General features: G+C 43.4%; 1 protein-coding gene across 2 annotated transcripts in view; it reads right to left on the reverse strand.

Annotated features, from left to right (window-relative positions):
* The window catches only part of TP53BP1 (tumor protein p53 binding protein 1), a 103,310-nt gene that overhangs the window by 93,636 nt on the left and 1,414 nt on the right, over nucleotides 1-8,260 (reverse strand). The gene's annotated exons all lie outside the window — the stretch shown is intronic.

An 8,260-nucleotide genomic window follows, 5' to 3' on the forward strand; every position in this document is an offset into this window, starting at 1 on the left:
TTTTTTTTTTTTAAGAGACAGGGTCTTGCTCTGTGGCCGAGGCTAGAGTGCAATGGCTTGATCATAGCTCACCACAGCCTTGAACTCCTGGGCTCAGCTCCTGGGCTCAAGCAATCCTCCCAGCTCAGTCTCCTCGGGGCTGGGACTACAGGTATGCACCACCACACCTGGCTAATTTTTCTTTCTTTTGTAGAGATGGGGCTGCACTATGTTGCTCAGGTGGGTCTTGAACTCCTGGGCTCAAGCAATCCTCCCACCTCGACCTCCCAAAATGCTGGGAACACAGGCATGGGCCACCGTGCTTGGCCAGTAATTTGATGAGCTTTGACAAACATATACAGCCATGAAACCTGCATATCAATCAATATATAGAACATTGTCATCACTCCAGAGAGTTATTCATGGTCCCTTCCAGTCAATCCCCATTCCACAAGGCAGTCATATTGTAACTTCTATGACCATAGATTAATTTTACCTGTAATACTATTTTATATAAATGGAATCACACAGTACGTGGTCTTTTGTGTCCAGCTTCTTTTGCTCAACATTTTGCATGTTGCTGCATGCATCAGTACTTCATTCTTTTTCATTGCTCAGCAACATTCAATTGTATGCAACACAACTTGTTTTATTAATTCTCCTATTACTGCATATTTGGGTTTAGACTATTATAAATAAAGTTGCTATGAACATTTATAAACAATTCGTTTTGTGAACATTTGTTTTCATTTATCTTGGGTAGATAACTAGAAGTGGAACTGCTGGGTCATAGGATGTGTGCTCCTTTCACTTTATAAGAAACTGCCAAAAACAGTTTTTGAAAATGACTGTAGGCCACCTGCAGTGGCTCGTGCCTGTAATCCCAACATTTTGGGAGGCTGAGTTGAGAGGTTCGCTTGAGCCAGAAGTTCAAGACCAGCCTGGGCAATACAGGGAGGTCTTATCTCTACAAAAAAATGTTTTAAAAATTAGTCAAGCATGGTGGCACCAGCCTGTAGTACCAGCTACTAGGGAGGCTGAGGTGGGAAGATCAATTGAGCCCAGGAGTTCAAGGTTGCAGTGAGCTATGATCGCACCACTTGCACTCCAGCCTGGGCAACAGAGCGAGACTATGTCTCTTAAAAACAAATTAAAAATAAATAAATAAAATGATTGTATAATTTTACACTTCCACTAACAACATATTAGTTTCAGGTGCTCCACATTCTCACTAACATTTGGTTTGTCAGTGTGAAGTGATATCTCATGTTTGTTTTTTTTCTTATTTTTTTTTGAGTCTCATTCTGTCACCCAGGCTGGAGTGCAGTAGCGCGATCTTGGCTCACTGCAAGCTCCGCCTCCCGGGTTCACACCATTCTCCTGCCTCAGCCTCCTGAGCAGCTGGGACTACAGGCGCCCACCACCACAACCTACTTTTTTTTTTTTTTGTATTTTTTAGTAGAGACGGGGTTTCACCATGTTAGCCAAAATGGTCTCAATCTCCTGTCCTCATGATCTGCCCACCTTGGCCTCCTAAAGTGTTGGGATTACACGCGTGAGCCACCGTGCCCTGCCATTTGTTTTTTTTCTTGAGGCAGAGTCTCACTTTGTCACTCCAGCTGGAGTGTGATGGCATGATCTCAGCTCACTGCAACCTCTGTCTCCTGGGTTCAAGCGATTCTTGTACCTCAACCTCCCAAGTAGCTGGGATTACAGGCGCACACCACCACCCCCAGCTAATTTTTGTATTTTTAGTAGAGACGGGGTTTTGCCATGTTGGCCAGGCTGGTCTTCAACTCCTGGACTCAAGCGATCAACCCGCCTTGGCCTCCAAAACTGCTGGGATTACATGCGTGAGCCACCTTGCCCAGCCTATCTTGTGTTTTTTAGTCAACTTTATATATCATTTATGTACAATTAAAATTGGGCCCATTTTAAGTGTAGAGTTTGATGAGTTCAATAAATGGGTGCGTGTGTGTGTGCGTGCGCGGGTGTGTGTAGCTATGACCCCAATCAAATATAGAACATATCAATCACCCAAAAAGTTCCCTGTGCCCTTTGCAATCAATTCCCAGCCCTGGGCAATCATTTATTTGCTTTCTGTCACTGTAGATTAGTTTTTCCCATTCTAGAATTTCAGATAAACTTATTCATGCAGTATGTACTGTGACAACCATGAAAATGTACCACTGGGCTGGGCACAGTGGCTCACACCTGTAATCCCAACACTTCAGGAGCCTGAGGCAGGTGGATTACCTGATGTCAGGATTTCAAGACCAGCCTGGCCAACGTGGCAAAACTCTGTTTCTACTAAAAATACAAAAAATTAGCTGGGCGTGGTGGCCGGCGCCTGTAATTCCAGCTACTCGGGAGGCTGAGGCAGGAGAATTGTTTGAACCCGGGAGGTGGAGGTTGCAGTAAGCAGAGATGACGCCACTACACTCCAGCCTGGGCAACAGAGCAAGACTCCATCTCAAAAAAAAAAAGATTCTTCCTTTCCAATCCTCCTTCCTTCCCTCTCTCCTTCCACAGATGTCAGGCTTACATCTTAGTCTGAAGTCTCACCCTGCCTTCTCCTGATTCTTCTTTGCAGTGTTTTAAAATATAGTCAGCCTTCCCTATATGTGGATTCTGCATCTGTGGATTCAACCAACCATGAATTGAAAATATTCAGAAAAAAAGGGTGGTTGCTTCCATACTGAACATTCACAGACTTTTTTTTCTTGTAATTATTTGCCAAACAATACACCTATTTACATAGCATTTACACTGTATTAGTTATTACAGGTAATCAAGAGACAATTTAATGCATACGGGAGGGCCAGGAATGGTGGCTAAAGCCTGTAATCCCATAGCTTTGGGAGACCAAGATGGGAGGATTGCTTGAGGCTAGGAGTTCGAGACCAGCCTGTGCAAAATAGCAAGACCCCCCCCCATCTCTACAAATCAATCAATAAATTAAAACAAAAATTTTTTGAGACAGAGTCTTGCTCTGTTGCCCAAGCTGGAGCGCACTGGCACGATCACAGCTCACTGCAACCTCAAGTGATACTTTTGCCTCAAGTGATCCTCCTGCTTTAGCCTCCCAAAGTGCTGGGATTATAAATGTGACCCACCGTGCCTGGCCATAAATATTATTGAATGAATGAATGAATTCCAGGCATTGTGCTAAGCATATTTAAAAGGTTGTTCCACTTAATTCTCAAAATAATCCCTATAAGGTGGGGTGCTATTATTTTAATTTTACAGACAAGGAAACTGAAGCACAGAGAAGATAAGCAAGTTGCCAAAGTTCACATAGTTGGTAAGTAAGAAAGTCAGTTTTGCAGAAGTAGTTGGGTTTGAGTTCAGTCATATCCCTTAAATCCTTTGTGGAATGAGATGAATCTTTATTCCACAAATAAGGTAAAGGTAAATAAATAAATCCTTAGATGAGTTAAGGAAAACAGAGTATTCAAGGAAAAATGAACAGCCTAAACAAAAAATACAAGAATGAGAAAAAGGCAAGTGGTTCAGACTGACTGAATAAAAAGGTTGATACAGGATATTTGCGGCCAGGCACGGTGTCTCACTCCTGTAATCCCAGTACTTTGGGAGGCCGAGGCGGAGAGATCACCTGAGGTCAAGAGTTCAAGACCAGCCTGGCCAAATGGTGAAACCCTGTCTCTACCAAAAATATAAAAAATTAGCCAGGTATGTTGGTGCACACCTGCAATCCCAGCTACTCGGGAAGGTGAGGCAAGAGAATTGCTTGAACCTGGCAGGCGGAGGTTGCAGTGAGCCGAGATTGTGCCACTGCACTCCAGTCTGGGTGACAGAGCGAGACTCCGTTTCAAAAAATAAATAAATAAAATTTAAAAAATAAAATAAAAACAGGATATTTGCAGGAGGTAATGTTGGAAAGGGAAGTTAGGGCATATTATGAAGGATCTTCGAGAAGGAACTGATGGGAAGAAAGACAAAGTATTTGTGATTTTGTGATATTGCAAAGGGAATAATATTTCTTCAACCCAAGCATTCCTTGAAAGGAAATAACTCCATTCTATGAATACTTTGGGGAAAAAAAAGATGCAAAATATAATTCACACACAGGTATGGCCTGAAAACTAAGTTATATAGTTAGGTTTGAATCCTCTTTACCACCATCATCTCTACCACCACAAAGAAAATCCTTAAGAGATCCCTGCAGTAAGAGGTAGCTTTGCTCAGATTAAAAGAAAAGATGGTATCAGAGGTCACAGCCAAACACTACCTTCCATTTCACAGGCTAATGAAATGGATAAGGGAAGATGGTATTGATAAATTATGTTTTTCGCTTTTGGGAATCACTTTCTTAAATAAAAGAATGTGGGAAGTGAGGGAAGAAAAAGGGGAAATTTCTTCATTGTCCTTTGCAATGCTCTGCAGGGGGAAGGTAAACCCAGTCCCATTGCTCTGCCCATTTACTTAATGTGAACAAATAATAATTAGAAAAATATTTATTGTGGGCCTCCTCTGTGGCCCAGACATAGTAATAAATGCAGACTTCTTCCCCATCTCAACCTTTTTAGATATTATTTTACTCAGTGCCTTTTTAAAGGTTATTTTACTCCATGCCTTTGCAGACAAACCAGCTGTTCAGGCTGAGGTGACCCTATGGCTGCTGGTATGCATTATGATCATAGTATTTCCCCCAAAAGCCAAGGATAAGCCTCTGACACAGCACTTCTGTAATCCAACACGCCTCTCTCTGTGTAAGAATGCTTTACAGGCAGAACTGAGTGCAGGGAAGGAATCTGAGCTGTATGCAGCTCCCTTGGATATTTTGGTGGATAAAACCATGCAATCCAGCAGAGCAGGGCTGGAGTTCTGCCAAATGAGCTCAGACCCCCAGAAAAACTAATGACATTCATTAGGCTAGAAGAGAAGGCCCAGCATCTTTTCTTTATGAATTGCCAGAGCTGCCTTAAATCTTATGGAGACTTTAAGCATTGAAAGAATTATGATGTTCTTCTCTCCTATGAACACCTAATCCAAGATGAGTGCAACTAATTGCAAGTAAAGCTCTGATTTTTCATGGGGACAACTTTAATACTTTAAATGCCAAATATGAAATTATTTCCAGAAAAACTTAGAGATGCCCTTCCCACTTTGTTAAGAGTGTGCTTAATTTACCTATTGGATAATTTATCACTATACATTATGAAGGCCTGGGGGTTGAGAATTCCCTAACTGGTTTAAACTTAGCCGATACTTTTCAAACCATTTGAGATTTATATTATCTTTTGCCTTGTGCTGACTCCAGTGCATAACCAAGGAAAGAGCCTATAATAGTGCCTTCCTCTTGCACCTCTTCTAACCTCCTCTTTCAGTGGTGGATCCTTAGACACCTTCGACAATTCAAGGGTCCTTCATCACAGTTCAAAAGCATTGGTGTGCCACTATATCTGCCAATTTTGCTTGACAAGACTGTGGAAGAAGCTACAGAATTGGAGAGCTCCCAAAAGATCATACTTGGTCATTCCAGGGGGTCAATAGTTAAATGAAACAAAACAAGAGGCTCCATAGCCATCAAACACTACTACCTGTGTCTGACAATCATGCATATCACAGGTCCCTAATAATCCCCTTGAGGCAGGAGAATAGTGTCTGGAGACAGGGAGCCTTCATTCAGCCTCTGATTGGTGGGAGCCAAGTCTTCATTTGCAAAGGGTGTAACTTCACTTCAGCCTCTAATTGGTGATGGGCCAAGCCACCACTTCAGCCTCCAATAGGTCGCAGGCCAAGTCTTCATTTACATAGGATGTAATTAATAGGAAACCTCTAAAGGGTACTTAAACCCAAGAAGATTTGTGCAACTGGGGCCCTTGAGCCACTTACTCGAGCCCACTCCCACTCTGTGGAATGTATTTTCACTTCAATAAATCTATGCTTTCATCTTCCATTGGTTTGTTTGTGCATTTTGTCCAATTCTTTTTTTTTTTTTTTTTTTGAGATGGAGTCTCACTCTGTCACCCAGCCTGGAGTACAGTGGCACGATCTCCACTCACTGCAACCTCCACTTCCTGGGTTCAAGCAATTCTCCTGCCTCAGCCTCCCGAGTAGCTGGGATTACAGGCGCCCACCAACACGCCCAGCTAATTTTTGCATTTTTAGTAGAGATGGGGTTTCACCATGTTGGCCAGGCTGGTCTCGAACTCCTGACCTCAGGTGATCCACCCACCTCAGCCTCCCAAAGTGTTGGGATTACAGGTGTGAGCCACTGCGCCCAGCTAGTCCAATTCTTTGTTCAATATGCCAAGAACCTGGACAACTCGTAGTCAAGACCCTCCACTGGTAACACCCTTGGAAGGGCCTTTGAATTGCATCGTTTTACTACCAGGCTTCTGCCATAGCACACTTCCTAAATTCAATATAGATTTTTAAATACTTTATAATTCATATATGTATTTAATTTTTTATTTAGCTTTCTAAGTCTTATACATATGTATCAGAGCATTTTCTGTCTTTGCTTATAAAATTCTGGGACACTGATGCTAATGCTCCACAGTTTTCTTTTTTCTTTTTTCTTTTTTTTCTGTTTGAGATAAGAGGCTTGCTCTGTTGCCCAAGCTAGAGCGCAGTGGCGAGATCTCGGCTCACTGCCTCCTGGGCTCAATTGATCCTCCCATCTCAGCCTCCTGAGTAGCTGGGACTACAGGCACACACCACCACATCCGGCTAATTTTTGTATTTTTTGTAAAGATGGGGTTCCATTATGTACCCCAGGCTGGTCTTGAACTTCTGGGCTCAAGCAATCCACCCGCCTCAGTCTCCCAAACAGCTGGGATTACAGATGTGAGCCACCACTCCTGGCCAGTTTTCTTTATAGAGCACTTTGGACAGTGCTATGTGCAATTTAACACTTAAAAATATTTTCTGGGCCGGGCATGGTGGCCCATGCCTGTAATTTCAGCACTTTGGGAGGCCGAGGTGGGTGGATCACGAGGTCAGGAGTTTGAGACCAGTATGGCCAACATGGTGAAACCCCGTCTCTACTAAAACTACAAAAATTAGCTGGGCGTGGTGGCGCGCGCCTGTAGTCCCAGCTACTCAGGAGGCTAAGGCAGAAGAATCGCTTGAACCTGGGAGGCAGAGGTTGCAGTGAACCAAGATCGCGCCACTGCACTCCAACCTGGGCAAGAGAGCAAGACTCCGCCTCAAAAAAAAAATTTCTGGGCTGGGAACAGTGGCTCACGCTTGTAATCCCAGTTCTTTGGGAGGCCAAGGCAAGAGGACTGCTTGAGGCCAGGAGTTTGGGACCAACCTGTGCAACACACAAAGACCCTGTCTCTGTGAGACCCTGTCTCAAATAGTCCTAGCTACTCCAGAGGCTGAGGTGCAAGGATCACTTGAGCCCAGAGTTTGAGGTTACAGTGAGCTACAATCACGCCACTGTATACCAGCCTTGCTGACACAGCAAGACTCTGTCTCTAAATATATATACGTATATTTTGACAATATAATCATACTGGAATCATCACCCAGTGGAATGGCTGGAATACTGTTAACCAAGGAAAGAGGAGGATAATTAACAGACACCTATAGCCAATCTTTCTGTGACATTGTCAGCCTTTGGCAGTGAGCCTGCAAAATACTCATCCAGCACACATAAGCAATGTTAGTACTATCATAATCTACATTTGCACTGTAATTAATAAAACCCAATTTTAGCAGGGCCTGAGATCACAAGGCTGAGTTTCTGCCCCTACCATCTAATCAGTATGTGATCCTTCCCTATACCATTCAGATCTATTGTCTAGTCTCTTTGTGAGACTTGATGAAAGCAGAATCTTTGGTTAACTACTGCTGACCTTTATACTGAGACCCTGTGCTAGTTAGCGACCTCATCTCTGCAGTTGCTATGGAAACTGTCCCTTTCTCCCCACAACCTATTCTGGCTCTCTGCCTCCACATGGTACTCTTTTACTGATTGCAGAAGAGGAGGCCTGTAAATCTCTCCAAGCTCTTTTCCAGATTCAGATCCACAAACAGTGGGGAGGGGGGGCAGAGGTACAGCGGAACACCGTCTCATGTGTCATAGTCATGAGACTAGAGGGTGAGGCATCCCGAGCATCTGACATCCTGCCAGTACTCTTATTTTCTCCTTTCTGTGCAAAAAGGATTTTCAGGGCCATGTCCAAATTGGTTGCAGAGTGGACTGGCTGTTTTCCTGTAACACATGCTCCATGGTAGGGACCAGGATTGCTGTAAAGTTTTTTGTTTTGTTTTGTTTTATTTTGTTTTGTTTTGAAACAGAGTC

Source organism: Pan troglodytes, chromosome 16, assembly GCF_028858775.2.
Source record: "Pan troglodytes isolate AG18354 chromosome 16, NHGRI_mPanTro3-v2.0_pri, whole genome shotgun sequence".
In the NCBI taxonomy this organism is placed as follows: domain Eukaryota; kingdom Metazoa; phylum Chordata; class Mammalia; order Primates; family Hominidae; genus Pan; species Pan troglodytes.